The sequence below is a fragment of the Mauremys reevesii genome, linkage group 8 (assembly GCF_016161935.1).
Source record: "Mauremys reevesii isolate NIE-2019 linkage group 8, ASM1616193v1, whole genome shotgun sequence".
NCBI lineage: Eukaryota > Metazoa > Chordata > Testudines > Geoemydidae > Mauremys > Mauremys reevesii.
In genome coordinates this window covers 73,821,704-73,842,168 of record NC_052630.1, presented here as the reverse complement: position 1 = coordinate 73,842,168, position 20,465 = coordinate 73,821,704, and the positions used below count along the sequence as shown (strand labels likewise).

Sequence of the window (20,465 nt, the reverse complement as noted above, 5' to 3'; positions counted from 1 at the left end):
AGAAGGAAATGAGCCATTAGAATAAACCTCAGAGGAACTGAAGTGGATAACATGCAGCAGTACTGCGGGTCTTTTGTATGACAGATGTGCTTTTTTCATTGTCAAATGTAGCACATATTATAAAAAATCCACCAATTTCAGGGCCGAAATTGATCTTTTTTAACATCCTGTCTGCAGGTATTTCTCAAAAGACTGATAGGCCTGGTTTTGCTTGTTTTTTGTTTAGCTTTTTCCCTGTTGTCTGATGTGGCTTCTTTCCATGGTTGCTAAACTTGCCACAAGTGCCCAACAAACCTCCAGACATACACAATGGTTAGATGTTGTAGCAACAGTCTCTGCTTTTCCTGTTGTGCATGCCCCAGTGTACATGTATATGGCCTTGAATCACACAGGGAGAAGTCTCTCTCAATCTGGCATTTCCTAGCTCAATTTGTGTTTGACTAGATTTTTTTTCCTATATGCATTCTACAGCTTTTCATTTAGTGACTTTAATTGGTGCAGATGTTTTGCATCTCTAACAGAGGATGTTAGTAAAGTGTCGCTCCTTAAGACAATCATATACTGTATAAGCTAGTTCGAGCAATGTGCAATTCATGCAAATGTATTCATTTTGTCCCTCACATTGGTTTTATATCACTGGGTCCATTGTCAGTGATAAAGACATGGAGAAACTTTGGGAGTGCAGTAAGACCATTATCTGTTCTTTAAGCTTTGCTAATGTGTTGACTCATATATATGCTTTGGTAAAACCTGCACACAGAGTGGAAGTCTTGTACACATTTTCTGTCATTTATAGTGGCTGAAAGCCATATATTGGGATGTTTCTCTTTTTATCCATATATCCTATCAGTTTTCATGTTAATAGGTTATAGCTGCTCTCTCACACCTGACTTTATTCTGTTTGCCACTGTATTGTACAGGTGCAGCATTGCAAAAAAAACAAAAACAAAACCCAAACCTCAGATGATACATGAAACTTTGGTGCCATGACAAGCAAAATCATTTAAGGTCCCTTTTGTTCATCCAGGTGTATAAGAGGAAACCATGAATTTTAGGTTCATAAGACCTGGATTTTGGGGCCTATCAAGCCCTTACAGCCTAATTTTGGAGGGTCCACAAATGTAAAGGAGATTCTCAGCTTTCATTTTGTTACAAACAAGTTTCTATCCCTCTCCCTTATGTATCACCTTAACAACATCAATTGATATACATCAATGTAAACTCATCACTGGGACTGAAGGTCTGTTACTATTTTTTTCCTAAAGATAAAGAGTTCTTCTCAGTCCCCAGGGCAGCCTCCCAGGTCTAGCCATTAGGCTGTGTGAAAATTGAAGCCACAAGCCCCTCCTTTTTTGAGAAGTCCCCAAATCTGTTTGTGGCTGTGAGGTGCAATGCTGCCTGATTGCCACAGGAAGCCACCTGGGAGGAAGCATATGGCAGCCATAAAGCCATCAGTGGTAGAGTCAGTTGTTCTGCAGAGCAGTCAGTGTGTTGTCTGCCACAAAACAGGGCAATCTGATAGCATAAGAAGCTGCATGGTCTACTCGACAAAGCCCAGGACTGATAATTAGGGATTCCTGTGCTAGTTCTGACATAGATTCCCTTGGTGGTCTTGGTAAATCACTTAATTTTTCTGCCTTAGTTTCCCCCCATCTGTGAAATAGAAGTGAGGATACATCCATTAATGTTTTCGAGGTGCTCAGATACTACAGTAATGAAGGCTGTATGAGAACCAACCTAGACAGATTACTGTCCTATTCCCTGTTCTTAAAGTGTTGGGGAGTTACATTGCTTTGTGAACATGCTATATTTTCTCCAGGGTAAGATCATAGCATTGTTAGGCTTCACACCTATTTTTATTCCTTTACAGCACTTTCTGCATTAACCATGAAACCAGAAACATCATTATATTGATCCAGCCAAGGATATTAATGGGCATCCTGATGACTGATGGAGGATAAAAATAGAGAATACTAGCTGCCATACTGGGCCTCTCAATTGACTCAACTTCAACTTGACAAACCTTGTGTAAGTGTTATTGCATTTGTAGTGTTTGTGAAAGGTATTGGCTTAATAGCCTTAGAGATCCAAACTTAAATGTAAAGAACAGCTGTGTATGGCCAGCAGCTTGGTGCCTCAAGCTTGATGTGGATGGATTATCTTTAGGACTGAGATGATAGGTCAGACTTCGTACATTGGATGCTTTTAAGGACAGGTTAGACAACTGCCTGTCAGGAATGCTCCAGTTATTATGTAGCCCTGCCTTGAGTGCCGGGGACTGCCCCAGCCCAGAGCCCCCTCCCACACCCTGAACCCCTCATTCCTGGCCCCACCCCGCAGCCCTCACCCCCACACCCCAACCCTCTGCCCCAGCCCTGAGCCCTTCCCACACCTCAAACCCCTCGTCCCCAGCTCCATGGGGTTGTGGGCATCAACAATTTTCTTCAACTGGGTCACCAGAAAAAAAGTTTGCAAACCACTGGACTAGATGACCTATCGAGGTCCCTTCCATTCCTACACTTCTATGATTCTATTCTGCTTTGCTGGAATTGTCAGCAAAGGTACTGGTTAAGGCCATCTGTGGTTGGCGGGTCTTTTGGTGTGGACTTTGCCAAATGGACTAGATCAATAACTCATTTCACAAAGGCTTCCCAGCAGCTTTCACATGGTAATTACTTCCATTCACTATGGACGAGAGCCAGAGTTGAGCCAGTGACTTGTTTTAGGGTATGTCTAGGCTGCAGCGGGAGCCTCCCAGCCCAGGTAAACAGATTCATGAAATCATGAATTCATGAGCTAGCACGCTAGAAAAAGCAGTTTGGATGTTGTGGCTTGGGATCTCAAGCCCACCTGACCTCCTAGGCTTGAGAGCCCAAGCTGCAACGTCCACAATCGGTATTTTCTGCAAGGGTAAACAGTGATGGCTGAGATTTAAAACCAAGCTAACAAAAATATCTAAAAGCAACCCTAAAATGCCAGCCAGGACATTTCCAATCCAAAGAGCAATGCTTATGCTGGCTGGAGGTCCAGTGATAGCAGAAGAGTCACAGGCGAGATAAACCCAATCGGGAGTAAGCATGCACACAGCAGGCCTCTATAATAGCAATGCTAGAAGACAAATTTTAAAGGTCAAAATTATTAAAGGACATTAATTAGCAATCAGATTATGTTCAAACTGCCATAGCAAATTTAGACACTATGTATGGCCACATGCTGAAGAAGGTGCAGCCAGTCGAAACATATTTGGGTACTTTAAAACAAAATGTGTCCTGCTCAGAACAAAGCTTGAAAAACATAATGAGAAAACAATGTGACTTCCCACAGATTGGATGTGGTGGTGGCAGTACATAAGCTACCACAGAACAAGGTATTAGTTAACCACATGAGAGCAAATAAACTCAGAATCTTTTGCTCCCTATCAGGGAAGGAATGAGAAGATGGGGAATCCTTTCCTGCACAAAAGCTACAGTGTCAGATAAATGAGGAGTCCCTACAATGAGAGAAGGCTACCAAAACAGACACTGAATACAGTTTTTAGGTCCTGATGTGAAATCCCCTGAAGACAATGGTGGTCCTTCTGTTGGTATCAGTGGGTCCTGGATTTGGTCCTTAAAAAGCCCAATAAGGTCAGGGCCACCCAGAGGATTCAGGGGGCCTGGGGCAAAGCAATTTCGGGGCCCTCACGAGAATATAGTATTGCAATTTTTTTTTATGGAAGGGGCCCCCGAAATTGCTTTGCCCCAGGCCCCCTGAATCCTCTGGGTGGCCCTGACCTTATTGGGCTTTTTAAGGACCAAATCCAGGACCCACTGATACCAACAATGTCTGCTTTCCTTCAAAATTTGTTGTGTTTTTTTTTAATTGAAAAGCTGAAATTAGTCTGCCAAAACCTGAATATGGTTTGGGGTTTCAGAAGTCTGTGGCCAAATATTTGCTGCTTGCTGTGTTTGATTGTTTAACGAAACAATAAAAAAATTCTGCTTAAAAAAAAGCCAAAACTTTTGAACCATCTCAGCTTGTGACCAAACGCCTGAGCCCATCCAGTCAGAGATTTTTCCGGGTTTCTGATACTCTGCTGGCTTCCTTGACTCATATCTTTCTCCATAACTTTGGTTTGACCCAGTATGTCTGTTCTTATGTTCTAAGCTAAATGAACATAAGAACAGCCATACTGCGCAGGTCAACTTAAATTTGGTGGTCAGTTTAGAGTATCATAGAATATGACCAATTCCCAACTAAATCATCCCAGCAGAAGAACAGTCTAGATCCATCCTCTTTGTAACCCCTATCAGGGTTGTTGAAAGCAGCTATCAAATCCCCTTTATTCTTCTCTCTTCTGCAGACTAAACCCCCAGACACACAGTATTCAGAGAAAATATTAAGAACATTCCCACTTCATCACAACAGGTACAAAAAAAATGTATATTACCAAAGGTCCATCCAGCCCAGTATCCTGTCTACCGACAATGGCCAATGCCAAGTGCCCCAGAGGAAGTAAACCTAACAGGTTAAAGTGATCTCTCTCCTGCCATCCATTTCCACCCTCTGACAAACAGAGGCTAGGGACACCATTCCTTACCCATCCTGGCTAATAGCCATTAATGGACTTAACCTCCATGCATTTATCTGTTTCCTAGAGACTGGCTCCATGGGATCCCTCACAAACTGGAGACGGTTACTGTGGGTTTGTCTTTAGTATAGCTTATGTACATACTCCACGAACTGAGCATTTGAGCGTGTTCCAGAATCTGGGATGAGCCTATGTTGTGAAAACTGAAATGCTCAAAATAGCACATGCATGTGAATGGACACAGGGTGCTAAAATTAAATTAACCCAGGGGTTCTCAAACTGGGGGTCATGAGATTATTACTGGGGGTCGCGAGCTGTCAGCCTCCACCTCAAACCCCGCTTTGCCTCCAGCATTTATAATAGTGTTAAATATATAAAAAAAGTGTTTTCCATTTATAAGGGGGTGGGAGATGTTGCACTCAGAGGTTTGCTATGTGAAAGGGGTCACCAGGACAAAAGTTTGAGAACCACTGAATTCACTGAACCTCTGAAGCCTCAGGGAATGCAGGGGGAGGGTCTCCCTTGGTAGGGTTGGGAAGGAGGTAGGTGGTGTAGGATATTGCTCTTCGTATGTGATCCCTCCCGCAGTGGCTAATTTTAAATGAAGCTACCCTCCCCTGACATGAATCTCCCTATGGCACTGAAATTAAATATAGACTATAATTTGGCATTTGAGAAGTGAAAGGGATGGTAGCCCTAATGGAAAAGCTAACAGCTTGGCTCTTCTGTAAGCCTCAAACTGCTGAATGAGCTTTAGGGTAGGGAAGGCTGTGCCTCCCAAACAGCCTGGCCCTGCCCCCTATCTGACCCCCACCCACTTCCTGCCCCCCAACTGCCCAGCCCCCTCAGAATCCCTGACCCATCCTGCTCCTTGCCCCCTCACCATCCCCCAGAGACCCCACCCCCACCACCCCAGGACCCCACCCCTGCTCCCTGTCCCCTGACTGCCCCGACCCCTATCCACCCCGCCGCTGAGTCCTGACAGACCCTCAAAACGCCCACAATCCAACCCCCCATTCCCTGTCCCCTGACTGCCCCCCCAACCTCTGTCCCCTCCCTGTCTCCTGACTGTCCCCGGGACTCCTGCCCCTTATCCAACCCCTAGCCCCAGCCTCTTACCCCCGGCTCCCTCTATTACCCGGAGCCTCAGCGCGTCGCATCCAAGAGCGTCCCTGAATAGCGGTGCAGCTTGTCTCTGGCGGGGCCTGAGCTCCTCCCCTCTCAGAGCCTCGTGGTAAGGGGAAGGGGCTGCGAGCTCCAGCGGGGCCTGAGCTCGCAGCCCCGCCCCCTTACCACACGGCTCTGAGCGGGGCTGCACTCAGGCCCCGCCGGAGACACGCTGCAGCTGTTCAGGGAAGCTCCTGGATGTGCTGAGGCTCCAGGAGAGGGGCGGGGTCGGGCTAGGAGCCTCAGCCGTTCTCTTGGGAGCCCCTGCGGAGCCTGGGGCCTGGGGCAAATTGCCCCACTTGCCCCCCCCCCCTGGGCGGCCCTGAATAAGGTAGTCATTTCTGTCATGGATTTCAGGTATAGAGACAGGATCCTGACCAACACAAAAGGAAAGAGAAGCTAGAACAGAAACAGTATACTGATTTCCCCAATGCTTGGACCAAATGCACAATCTAAAAGCATGGCCAACCAGAACATGGAAGCCTCTCTGTTTATAGTAGTGCAGTTAGACAAAGTTTTTAGCATTTTGCCTGTAGGTCAAATATTACTGCTTCCAGATGTATTCTGTTATAGGGACTAGGGAAATGTCTTCTCAAACTGGTAATATCTTACCTTTTAACAAGATAAAAGAAAGCTATTGGAAGAAACTGATATACCTACATACATTGTTTTAAGTTTCTTGCATTATTATTAGAGGTGGGGCCAGAGAATTCAGAGCTAAATCTGGATTTAACACCCCAAATTCTGAAGGTGTTTGAATTATGGTTTTAACTTGGTGTATTATAAATATAAAGGCTGTCTGTAAAATTTGGACCTGAATTTGGATTTGAATTCTAACCACTGACCCTGCCAAAGCCTGGGGATCTAATTGTTAGATTTCTTGTCTCTCTCTCTCGTTGTCACTCTTTTCCCCAGCATTGTGCCTCAGCAGATTAAGCAGTGCATTACACATTCTACACATAAGGTGCAAATACTTTACTGAGTGGTATTAGCCAAGAGCTTTTAATTTGGGGATGTTTTCTTCTGCTATATATAAGAGGTTGAAGTACAAACAATACAAATCAGAAAAATAATAGGTATAGTGTGGTATGTTTGTAACCTTTTGAATGGCTTGGAAACCCCCCCAAAAGAGGACATATCTTAGAAACAGAGAATCCCCAGCCCAAAGTCAAATGTATTTAATATCTCAACTATGGATTTCAATTGGACTGGCTCACCATCCACTGATAAAAACAGCACAAGACTTCTATTTTTGATGAGGTCATGTAGATTGAGGTGAGAACTCTCCAAAGATTATCTGCTGAGTGCCAGCTTTTAATGAATCCCATTTGTCTTTCTTTATTAAGTCTGTTATTATCCCTGTTTAGTCTTGTCACCAGCCCATTAGCTAGAATTTTCATAGCACAGTTTAGAAGAGAAATTAGCCTATGAGAGCAGCACTCATCATCAGTCAGTTTGCAGTTTATTTAATATAGTTTATCGTTTATGAATTCAAGAAAATGTAGCCTTCTATATGGAAATGAATAACTGCTCTATACTGTGAAATACTTAGGGCAAAATAAGGGTGTTGCATTCAAATGAGAAATGTGTAGAAATAACACTGTGTCGGTAATATATGTACAGCTACATGGCTGTTCCAATGAATCAGCATACCTACAAGCACAGCTATTTCAAGCCTATAATTTGGGACCAGGAGCTTCTTTAGTAATAAGTGGATCTGGGTGAAAATATTTTTGGCCAATAGTTTTTGCATTCAAAAATGCAGTTTCATGTTGACTGACATTGTTCATGAATTTAGGTAAAATTTGGCAAATAGTTTTCATGTGAAAATAGGGGAGGGATAGAATTCCAAAAAAGTCAAAACATTTTGTTTTGATATTTTCAAAATGAAATTTTTCAGCTTTTCATTTCGAAACAATGTTTTATTTCAAAGTTTATCGCTATCTAACTAAAAATCAAAACAAAACAAAAGAGTAAAAAACACCTGGAAATGAAACAAAACATTTCATTTCAGGACAAACAAAATGTTCTGTTCAACCCAAAATGAATATTTTTTTCAATTCTTCGGTTTGGCAACTGAACCAAAAAGTCCATTATTCACCCAGCTCTAGTTAGTAATAAGTGATTCTCCAGAGGTTTGGCATCCAATTTCAATAGGATAAGCATCCAAAAAAATAGTCAAGCTTGTTGGTTGATGGGGTATTTAGATACCTCAGAGATGGTTAAATGCCATGTAAATGGGGTAAGTATAAAGCCTTATAGTAGGGTTTGCAAAATGTCTTGATATTGTCCAAGTTGAAAATACTGTGAGAAGAGCCTCTCATGACTGTTAGGTATTTCCATTTTTTTCAAATCCCAAAATATCAGGCATAGAGCTGTATGAAACATGCTCTTAAAATGCTATACCAACATTTTTCAAACTTCCAGAAGATTTCAGTTCAATGTCATTGCTGATTGAAGATCTGGGCAGTGGCAATCAGCCTTACAGAGCTGTACAGCCACTTCATCAATAAATGGAGTCACAGAGAGCCATGAATTAATCATGAAGTGATGCCCTGGCATTGTTTTGTGATGCTCAACATGACTTCGCCATGTGTTGATGTAACACCATGATGCAAATGTTGCAAATATTTGGATACCACATCATGATTATTTTGTGCTATCCGTTCAACACTGTCTATTTTTTTTCTCTCTTTCTCTCCTCCCCCCTTTGCTGCTTACCCCCAGCCTAGTCGATAGGCAGGAATGTTGGCATTTCTTTTCTTCCACTTTCTTGTCTATAGCTACTGATATGGAGAATTAAGGAGAAATCCTGATAACTCCATTCTGTTTGTTTAGTGCTCCCATATAAACTTGCATGTGATGAACAGTGTGAGAAACCCTCCTGTGACCATAGCAAGCACTGCTCCAATCACATCCTTCTGTTTCACAAGAGTCTCAGAAGATGCCTAGAAGAGTTTCATGTAGCTCTAGGACCACAGGGTGAGATGGAGAATCCCATTAGGTAATCAGGGTTGATTAAATTGATTGAGATATTAGAGAGCACCATCCCCTCTCCCTCCCCAGTGTTGGATAGGATTGCAAAGAGACATCTCCCTATCCATCTGAAATTCAGCTCCCTCTTGAATTTTTTGGATAATTTGTTAAACTCATAACCTACCATGTTAGCTTCTCATTAAGGATAATTTAGATGAAGTAAATTCATCTCTTGCAAACTACACCTTTCTAAAAAAACCTCTGCAGTTTTTCTGTATTTTTTCTCTAGCTCAGACACCTTTTTCTTTTCTTTCAGGCACATGCACTAGGACCCCTTCACCCTCCATTCCTTCAGCCACTCGACAGCATGAGTCTCTAACAAGGTTAGGTGCAACCGACAATTTAAATCTACTCTCAGCTATGGCTGAAACGTCTATTGTAAATGCAACCTTGAGTTTTAATTCTATAAAGGGCAGCTCTGTTCTTACCACCCACACAACTGCTACCATTTCTGGCTGTAAGTCTGTCTGTACTTCCCAGCTGCTTTGGGAATGTTTTATTCTGCCCCATCGAGAAGATGTATGCTGTCATAAAATTCTATGGCTCATGTAACATGCTATTTACATTGGTGATAATGAGGATTGTGATCAAATTGGAGCTGGAAAATTTAATCAGTCTAATTCCAGGTTGTTCTTCCTGCTATTTTACTAGAATACACAAGAGGCTGCTGAAAGCCAGCATTTGTTTTGGGATATAAGCTAATGTTCTTTTTTAAAAAATGTTCTTTAAGGGCTGTAGAATGTTAAATAAGGTTGATCAAGGTCTGTCCTAAATTGACATAAACTAAAGAAAAATTATAGATAAAGGGATGTTAATTCTTGGTGGTTTGTTTGAATTAGGATGGTAATAATTGAAAATTGTTGCCATTGGATAGTATTTCAGTGGTATCTCTTTTCAGTGCCTAGTGATCAGAATTGCACAATACAAAAACTACCTCCATAGTTGGCATTGATGCCTATGATTTGACAGCTCTGGAAATTAAAGTTATCTATCCAAAGAACTGGTACATACTTCCCTAAAACAGCCTGGCAGCATGCCTCAGTCTTGGCTTGCTAAATTTTAGGGGTGAGTGTTGTACATTATCCACATGCAGTCAGGCCCTTCTGCTAAATGTGCCAGCAGGGTGCCAAGTGTGGGAATGTGGACATAAACAAGAGGAGCGGACTAAGACCACCAACTAATTTCACAATTAATTACTGAATGGTATTGCTCAGATAACTTTGGAGCTCTATTAACCTGAGCCAAACATTAACCAGTGACTTGGGTATGAAAAGCTACATATACTTTTTACCAGTTGCCTGAGACATACCGTCTCCATCTGCTAAAAGAAGATATCAGTATCTATTTTGTCTTGCAAATATTTGTTCAAATGTCTAGTCTGTTGTTTAGTATAATTGTCTTTATTGTGGTCATTAGTTTTCATTTTCCACGTAGGGATTCCTTAAATCCTATCTTGGAGCCCTGAGGATCATTGTGCTTCCATTCATCTGCCTTAACTTGTCCCTTTTGCCACATGCCTCCACCAGCTCCCTCTGCTAGAATCACCTGGTGAGAGACTAGAAAACAATTCCAGGCGCTCCTTCTGTCCTACCTCATTGAATCCAATACAGTGGAACTGAGAGGGGTATAAATTGGGGCAGAATTTGTCTCGCTTAATATTATTTATATTACTGTACTTCCTAAAGGTCCCAATCAGAAATCAGGGCTGCACTGTGACTGGCACTGTACAAACAAAGGGAAATCCCACATCACCTGTAGCATGGCCAGGAATGGAACTGAGCTTCTTGGACATATATGTGAGGTTCCAAATCTACCTCTAGGTAGGCTCCCTTTGTCTGGTGATTTTAAGAGGAATTCATAAACTTTAAAATCAGCTACTGATTATCTTTTTTGGATATTGAATTCTAGTTTATCAAAGCAGACAGAAGAAGAAGACTTGATGGTTGATAGCTATCTATCTAGCTAAAAGACCCAGATGCAGAGCGATACTAAAGGTTTGACAGTCCCTAGGCATGGATTTGTGATCTTGGTCCTCTTCATTTTGAAAATGAGACATGTAAAAATGACATGCATTTTAGAAAACTTTGTAGGATATTATTATCTAATATAAAAATCAGGTAATGAAATGCAGCTAAATGAAAATAGCTCAGGATATTAAGTAGAAATAAAATATGTTCTCTTTATTACACTAATCAATGGTATCTGTGAAGAAACAATAATAGTACAGCATTACTAGCATTAGGAATATTTTGTAATATTTTATGCACCAGTCCTGCAGTTATATCTGTATAGTCTGACACTTTTGTCAGCTCAGCCCTCTCCTTCCTACCCAAATCTTTTTAATCTTGGAAGAAGTCCCATTTCTAGGAGGCCTGTTATAAGGCCACATGGTATTGACCTTAGACTGATTAGCAGTTATATAGCAAGGTCCTTTTATGCTGCCACAGAAAGAAGAAAAATTAAAAATTAAATCACAGTTAATGTATTTCACTAAATAACACAACGTGGCTTCCCAGCTGCCCTCATAAGCCACCAGAAAACTTTTTGAAAAGCAAAGAAACCTTCCATTTTTTGAACTGTGTCCCTTTCAGCAGTATTGCACAATTATGCCTCTTCAGAGACAATTAGTTTGTAAGCAGAATATCAATAATTTATAAGACTATTAAGGGTATTGATCATACAAGAGGAGAAACATGCTTGATTTCTTTCTTCAATCCATAAAAAAACCCTTTACTCTTCAAATATAAGGCAAGCATAGTATAGTTTAAATACATATTTAGCAATTATTTTCCTATTTAAAGTGCAATCATTCATCACTGAGCTAGTGGTAACTTAAAAGAGCTTTGTTGGGATTGAAATACAAGCATTTAAAATAAATGACTCTTCTTCCTACTCTTGGCTTCACACCTTCTATCATGCTATCCCCCAAGCTTTGGAAGAGCCTCCCACATCCGTGCATTGAACGCTCACTTTCTCTTCCTCTAAATGCCTCTGAAAAAAACATTTCTTTGGACAAGCTTTTGAAGCTGATTTCAGTAACTATGACCTTCACCCAGTAATAAATGATGTGGATCCCTACTGAAGGCAATGGATTTCATGCATAGGTGGAGCTCATTACAGTATTAGGGCCTTGATCTCCTCACCTGCTTTTGCCCGAACCATTCCCCGCATTAGAGATAGACCCTGACCTTCAAAGACTTACAGGTGTGTTTAACTGTAGACATTGTGAGTAGTGCTATTGAAGTCAATGAGGACTTAAGTGAGTGCAGGGGTCTACCTGTGTAGAGCTCATTGCATTATTGGGGCATTATTCTCTTCACCTACCTGAACTGTTCCCCCATGTTATCAGAGTTGTCTGACTAAGGCCTTGATCCTCTGCATCCTCAGTGCAGGACCGGGCCTTTAGATTGTAGGATCTTTGGTGTAGGTGGAGACATTGGCTTTTTTGCAAATGTACACAATGTAATTCACATTCCTCTCTGTGTCAGAGAGAGGCTCAAGAATTATATAAATCAGGGAAAATAAATGATTGGTGAATAATTTTATTAATCAGATTCCTTCTAGAACACTGATCTCATTTGTTTGCCAGACAAGCATCTACTAAATCTATTCACAATTTAAAAACTAAAACAAAAACAAAAAAACAAGCAAATAGTATTGAACTGAGCCATAATTAGGGCAGCTGAGAAAGCCTTGTATAATTAGCTGGGCTTTGTTCATAATTATTCCTGATAGTTGGAATTGTTGTCCACATATAATGGGGCAATAGCAGTGGTAAAGCTAAGAACCTTTGATTTCCAGTTTAATAATGAATGATCCAGTCTTGCCATGTTTACTTGTGTAAGTAAGAAATACTTGTGTTCACAGAGCCATTGAAGACAATTGGGATTACTCATATCAGCTAGGATTACTCACCAGTGAAGGTCTTGCAGGATCAGGTCTATTAGTGTAGAAACAAATGCCCACTCATACCTTTAAAAGTATGGAGTTACAGGAGGGAGGGGGTTAGTTTCCTCTGTTAACCATGAGGCCTATCACAGTATTATTTTAGCTGCAAGATTAAGGAATACTTGCTGAGGCTAGCGGTATATACAGGAACTCCTCACTTAAAGTCGTCCCAGTTAACGTTGTTTTGATGTTAAGTTGCTGATCAATTAGGGAACATGCTCGTTTAAAGTTGTGCGATGCTCCCTTATAACAGCATTTGTCAGCCGCCTGTTTTGTCCACTGCTTGCAGGAAAAGCAGCCCGTTGCAGCTAGCTGGTGGGTGGTTGGAACCAGGTGGACGAGCAGCCCTCCTATCAGCTCCCCACTCCCCTAAGTTCCCTGTGCAGCAGCTGTCCCTCCCCCCACTGCCATGTGCTGCTCCTGCCCTCTGCCTTGGAGCTGTTCCCAGAGACTCATGCTTCCTGTATGGGGGGAGAGAGGAAAAGGAGGGCTAATGCCAGGATGTCTCCGCCTCCCCCTGCTCCTGCACCCCGCTTACCCCATCTTCCATAGAGCAGAGAGGACACACAAGGGAGGGAGGGAGCTTCTAGACAGTAGCTGCCATCTCAGGTCTCAGCAAGCTGATTTAATTAGCAAGGCAGTGTACTTAAACCTGGGGTCAGCTACTTAAAGGGGAAATGCACATTTTTTTCTCTCACACACAGGGTGTGTCTCTCTGTCTGTCCTCTCTCCTTTCCTGCTGCCTTGTAGAATGTTGTGAGAGTTAACCCTTGAGGGCTCAGTCAATTGCTAGTTCATTTAGCAGTAAAGCATTCCCTGGGAAATATCCCACCCTCTGACTCCTCCACCTCAACCAAGCTTCACAATCATCATCACTGTGTATCAGTATTAAATTTCAGAGGGGTAGCCGTGTTAGTCTGGATCTGTAAAAGCAACAAAGAATCCTGTGGCACCTTATAGACTAACAGACGTTCTGCAGCATGAGCTTTCGTGGGTGAATACCCACTTCTTCAGATGCAAGACTTGCATCTGAAGAAGTGGGTATCCACCCACGAAAGCTCATGCTGCAGAACGTCTGTTAGTCTATAAGGTGCCACAGGATTCTTTGTTGCTTTTACAGTATTAAATTGTTTGTTTAAAACTTATATTCTCTCTCTCTCTCTCTCTCTCTCTCTCTCTCTCTCTCTCTGTGTTTTATATATATAATATAGTCTTTTGTCTGGTGAAAAAAATTTCCCTGGAACCTAACCCCCTCATTTACATTAATTCTTATGGGGAAATTGGATTCGCTTAACATCGTTTTGCTTAAAGTCACATTTTTCAGGCACATAACTACAACGTTAAGTGAGGAGTTCCTGTAGTCAGTACCCTTGGTGATGGTAGCGCAAACACAAAGGTGCTTGTATTTTTCCTGATGTAAAATTAGAAGCCACAACTGAAAATTGGGCTTTATGAATGGTTGAACTAATCACTTGTGTTCTCAATGGCAATGCGATCAACTTTTGCTTCTAGACAAATGTTTTTTTCATAGATTCCAAGTCCAGAAGGGACCATTATGATCATCTTATCTGACCTCCTGTTTAAACAAGCCATAGAACTTCCCCCCCCCACATAATTCCTAGAGCACGTCATTTAGAAAACATACAATCTTGATTTTAAAATTGTCTGTCAGTGATGAAAAATTCACCATGACCCTTGGTAAATTGTTCCAATGGTTAATTTCCCTCAGTTTTGAAAAATTATGCTTTGTCCAGTCTGAATTTGTCTAGCTTCAACTTCCAGCCAATGGATCATATCATCCTCATTATTAAATATTTGTTCCCCATGTAGATACTTATAGACTGTAATCAAGTCACCCCTTAACCTTCTCTTTAAGTTAAATAGATTGAGCTCCTTAATTCTATCACTATAAGGAATGGTTTTTAATCCTTTAATCATTCTCAAGGCTCTTCTCTGAACCCTCTCCAATTTATCAACATCCTTCTTGAATTGTGAGCACCAGAATTGGACACACTATTCCAGCAGCATTCATACTAGTGCCAAATATAAAGGTAAAATAACCATTCTACTCCTACTTGAGATTCCCCTGTTTATACATCTCAGGATTGCTCTTGTGGTCCCAGCATCACATTGGAAGCTCATGTTCAGCTGATTATGCACCATGACCGCCAAATCTTTTTCAGAATCATTGCTTCCCAGGGCAGAGTCCTCATCCTGTAAGTAAAGCCTACATTCTTTCTCCCTAGATGTATACATTTATATTTAGCCGTATTAAAACACATATTGGTTGCTTGTACCCAGTTTACCAAGTGATCCAGTTCGCTCTGAATTGGTGACCTATCATCTTCATTATTTATCACTGCCCCAATTTTTGTGTCGTCTTCAAACTTTATCAGTGATGATGTTTTGTTTTCTTCCAGGTCATTGATAAAAATGTTAAGTAGTGTAGGGCCAAGAACCTACCCCTGCAGGATCCACTGGAAACACTTGCTCAATGATCATTCACCATTTACAATTAGATGTTGAGACCTATCTGTTAGCCAGTTTTTAATCCAATGTGTGTCGTGTTAATTTTATATTGTTCTAGCATTTTTAATCAAAATGTTGTGCAGTACCAAATCAAATGCCTTACAGAAACCTAGGTATATTATATCAACGCTATTTTCTTTATCAACCAAATTTTGCAATATCATCAAAAAAGGTATCAAGTTAGGATCTCATTTCTATAACCACATGTTGATTTGCATTGCCCTCCTTTAATTTCAGACTGAACAATAAAAAGCCGCAAATCTAGACAACAACAACAAAAACCCCTTTGCATCAGACTTCTGAAACCTAAAACATGCATCCGACGAATTGGGTATTCACCCACGAAAGCTCATGCTCCAATATGTCTGTTAGTCTATAAGGTGCCACAGGACTCTTTGCTGCTTTTACTAAAACCTTTGGTTATTGCACAGCTCTACTAATGAGTGTGTCGCACCTGAGAGTGCTGTACAACTATCACCATACTAAGTCATTATAATTGCAATGCCAAAAACTGGATGCTTCAAAGGGGAAGCACAGTATGGACCACAAACAGCTAACATGTTTTAAAAAATTGCACCTGTCTATACTAGGTGTAAAGAGCTGTTTAAAATCATGTTCAGTAAATTGTTTGTGTTTTTTAAAAGTACTTAGTTTCCTAGTGTAATTAAGGCCTCATTTTGTTACTTTTGACTTCTTCCTAAAACCTTCCCCCACTCCTGCCCCCACCTCACTCTCTATGCAAGATCTTGCCAACTCTTTCAAGTCCACTATTGAAAGTCTATGGACAAACCTGTACAGAACATAGATTTCTGCAAACAGGAAGTGAATCACACAAAGTGGATACTTGCACTAGGGGTTTGCCCATACACATTTTGCTTATTTATTTTTGTATTTAAAAAATGTCTATAGGCAATAGAATATTGCTGCTTGTGGAAGTATTGTGACAAATTATGATTACAAAAATATGATGTGGCCACCAGTTTACATGAGGCCGCAATGTGGGTTTTCTGTGAAAGAAACTGGAAAAGACTGGGAAGGTAATGCTGCAAATATGAGAGAGAGCAAGTGATTTTTGTTTTCAGAGTATCACCACTTCCCCCTTTCTCCCAGTTTAATTCCGGCTTAGGGGAGTACTTTAGAAAGCAGTGTGTAAGAAGGATACCTACAAATGATATTACCTTCTGCCTCATGTATCCCAAATCCTTCATACAGGTGTGGCAATAAACTCCAGAATATGGTTTCTTTGGAAAGAGGCATTTGCTAGATCGTTGATTCTAATTTCAAGAGAACTAATATCTGCTCTAATCTAGGAAAATAATAACTGTGTTACAACTTGAGGTTGTTTGGAATTCATTATGATGCTGTGCGAAAGAGCATGTGGGTTAAACAGGTTCAGTGCTAATTAATACCTAGACTTCTAAGGAAGTAGCTCCTTGCTCCTGGGGTTAGGCAGTGTGTGAGAAGAACAATAAACAGGGAGCTGTCTGCAGGCTGTTTCAGGAATGAAGCAGAAAAGGAGTTCATATAAACTTTAGGAAACAAAGCCTCAGTCCTGTTCCCTTTCAAGTCAATGGACATTTTGCCAATGACTTCAATGGAAGCAGGATGAAGCGTACACTCTCATTTACACCGGTACCAAGTCAGTGGGATTACAGCAATATAATTAAGAACATAATTTGGCCCTAGAACGTCAAAGTTTAGGAAAAGTTGCCACACAGTGTTTTCTGTCTGCGAGGTCTTCAGCGTGAGTTGTTCTTTCCTGAGACAACTTGCATTGTCTCACTTGTATTCAGGCTAGAAATCACAGAATGAAAGCTACAAGAATTTCTTGACTAACCTCTCTGTTTGTCTGTCTGTCTGTCTGTCTCTCTCTCTCTCTCTCTGGGAATGATTTCTCTTCATCAGCTCAATTACAACCACTTTTGTTCATTTGGGTCATTGTAACAGATCGCTCCTGTGTCTGTTGGTGAAGTCTAGATTTAAATGAAGCACAAAGTTTTAACAATATTTGGAAAATGAGTTCCCAGGATCACTATTCTCCAATATTAGTTGTGGAAGGCAGTGCTCACTGATGCCCTAATAATCAGCCTCATTTTCATAATATTCAAGAATCAACTGAACAATCATCTTTCCTCATTTTATTACTATTAAAGAATTTCAAATAATTTTAATCATTGCTGAATTACTTGCAGCTTTCTTTAAAGTTTAGTCAATAAGAAGATTAAAATATAAATGCCATTAAATGTGCTTTAAATATCAGTCCCACTGAAATACTTCCAGGTCCTGTATCCTCTTAAAAATAATCCCCATTCAAAATAGAGAGGAAATGTCATTCATATGAGTTTCTTCTAAGTTTAAGCTCTGATTATACAAGGAATTATGTACAGTAGCTTTGGAAATCTGATAATTAAAAAAACACACACACAACTCCAGATCCTTTTATTTATGACATTTTAAACCCTAACCACATTCAGGAAAGTTTTCAGCATTTTTAAGGTTTCACTGGGTGACTTCATATGAATTGGTGGTCCTATAAATATGAACTTAAATTCAATCAAGCTGTTATTTGAAGGTTGTGTGAAGATGGGCTGGGAGTATCTTGATTCTCAGTGTAAGGGACTGGAGTGTAGGCAATCTGGCCTACTGGTCACAGCTGGGCTGGAGTCCACACATCAAGGACTGTAGTTGGTGAGCAGAGGTGAGAGGAATCGCTAGAGCAGAGTTCAAAGAAGCAAGAGTTGGGGTCAGAGACCAGGCTAAAGTCAGGAGTCAGAGTCAGGCTGGGATCAGAGACTAGAGATCAGGAGATGATGTGAGGGCTGGAGTCACAGGAGGCCAGAAGTCTGTGTGGTTGTCCAGACAACTTCCTGGACTACCCTCCATGGTTAAATAGTGTTCTAGTCCACAGATCCTCATACTCAGTCCTTTCTCCCCTCAGCTTTGCAAGGGAAGAAATAATAAGTGTTGTTATAGAACTTTACATCTTCACAAGGCTGTAGAAACATCAGCTAGTTGAAGTCTCACAACACTCTTGTTTGGAAGGGCAAGTGCTATCACCACCATTTTACAGATGGGGAAACAGAAACATGGAGAGGAAATGATCCATACCTGGTTCCAACTAAATCAATAGTAAAATTCCAGTTGTCTTCATTGGGAGCAGGATCATGCCCTAAATGACTTGCTCAAGGCCATACAGCAAGTCAGTGGCCATAATAGGAGAATGAAGTGGGCTTGATTCCTGTCTACACTAATGCCATGTAAAAGGGCTTAGGACCTGATTCACAAGGGGGCCCGTTGGTCACTTAAATCCAACATTTAGGCACCACTGGCATTCAAAAGCCCCCATTCAGCTGCAGCCTAATCCTGTAGTTTCCCCTGGTAACATCCCCTTGGTACTTAAATTTCTGCTGATAGGCATGCACCGAGCTGCCTCAGTCCTGACACCACTCAGCAGCGTGGCCTCACACCTTAATTCACACCTAAACCCCTGCAGATTCACAAGATAGGCTCCCCCATCCATCTGACCTCCAGGGCCTGATCTGGTAGATGTGCTCAGAGACAACCTTACAGCATGTCTATCAGACCAGGCCCCCACACAATACCCAGCAGTGGAGTGGAGCTAGGTGCTGCCCTCCAGCCTGAAGCTAGGCACCTAACTCTGTCTGAGGGGCTAGGCCTTGGCATTTCCTTCTGGCTGGCTTAAGCAGATCCCTACTCAGTGTGCTGAATGTCTGTGAATTCCTTTGTCAGGCACCTAACTCTCCCCATGCATTAGACAGGGAGCCTGGGCACCTAACTTGGAGCTGTGAATTCCACTTGGAGGGAGGGCACCTAAAGGTTAGACAATACAAAGCCCAAGCTAAGTCCCCCTTATGAATCTGGCCCTTAGTGTAAATGAGACAAAGTGCCAGCCCTAGGAGTTCCTGTGGCCCAGTCCTGTGCTTGATTTATTAGATGACCACAGTGCCTCCCCACTGAAGTCTGTGATAAGTTTTGTAGATCTCAGGTGTTTCAAGCCAGGACCTAGGTATGCAAGGTAGAAAACTGGGCTGGAGAGCTTTAGGAACACACTTCCCCTATGTTCTTAGTTTCAGCCTTTTCATAGACAAAACCTGGAAAAGCCTCAATGGTAACTATAAAACCTTTCAGCTAAACCACAGTGTGGTGGTGTTCAGTGATCACTCAGTGCTTAAAGTGCTTGCAAGAACTCTGCTTAGTCTGTTGTCCGGCTGTACATAATAACTAGAGCTTCACAGTGCCCCACCCAGGCTCTGTGTCTAGAAAGCTCAGCCCTTAAAGGCAGTCTCCAATATCACAGTGTGTGTAATGGGGCTCCTGAGATACTATCCAACTCAGGAAAATTACCAAATACAATCAAATAAAAGAAATTCCAGGTATACATGTTTAAATGAGTAGAATAGCTCTTCCAGAAAAATAGGCCCTGTGGGGGGAAGCTTCTCCAGTGCCCCAGATTGTGTCACTCACATTCCAGGAGGGGGCTGCAAAGCAGCAGCAGGACTTCAGGGATGATGCCTGCACGTCACTGAATGGCTCAGCTGTCACAGCAGAGAGCTGAGCTTTGAAATGTGCTGTTAGGTAGTCAGAGTATGTCTGTGAGAGAGCAGGGCTCATTGCCGTCAGGAGGAAAAAGTTTCTCGGCAGGACCAGTGAATGTTTGCCCCATGGTTGCAAATTGTAAATCTTCACACCCAGTATGGTAGGTGATGTGCAGCATGCGAGCAGCTCAAGGACAGACTTTGGGAAATGTGCCCGTTCCATCGTACTGCAAAATAGGGAATAGCAATGGGAAGGAGGATGGCAGGGATGGCATTGGGTTGGAGAAGAGAAGGAACGACTAGACATGATTAGACTAGATGTGGCTTAACAACTGGATGAAGGTTATGATAATAACACAGGGTGGATTGTGACCCAAGGACCTCTTGTGCCAACTGGCAGATGGACAAGGGCACATAAATATTACAAGGAGCCCCTGTGTCTGGTTCATCGAAGTGTGTCATGTAAGATTTCCATTGAAAGCCTGTGTCACATAAGTCTTCATAATCTTTGCAAAAGGTATGTGCAGATAATACGTAAGGAAATGTGTGTGTGTGTATAGATAGATATAGATATAGATATGAAATTATGTTCTGAAGGCTATGTAGTTAAAGGCAGGTCACCCCCCAGAGCTAGCGTGGCTTAAGTCAGATTCTATCAG

General features: G+C 41.7%; 2 long non-coding RNA genes across 4 annotated transcripts in view; one reads left to right on the top strand and one right to left on the bottom strand.

The window, feature by feature from the left end:
• The first annotated feature begins 1,878 nt into the window (after positions 1-1,878).
• LOC120369773 overlaps positions 1,879-20,465 on the top strand; it is an 89,621-nt gene continuing 71,034 nt past the window's right edge. For 2 of the 3 annotated variants that reach the window (XR_005583391.1, XR_005583390.1), the window contains exon 1: positions 9,029-9,096. This is a non-coding gene — a long non-coding RNA (uncharacterized LOC120369773). Of the gene's footprint in view, positions 2,029-9,028; positions 9,097-20,465 lie in introns of those variants that run through there. The other variant, XR_005583393.1, reaches the window with a different exon arrangement.
• Positions 17,106-20,465, bottom strand: part of LOC120369774 — a 103,708-nt gene continuing 100,348 nt past the window's right edge. The window contains exon 3 of the long non-coding RNA XR_005583394.1: positions 17,106-17,223. This is a non-coding gene — a long non-coding RNA (uncharacterized LOC120369774). The remainder of the gene's footprint in view (positions 17,224-20,465) is intronic.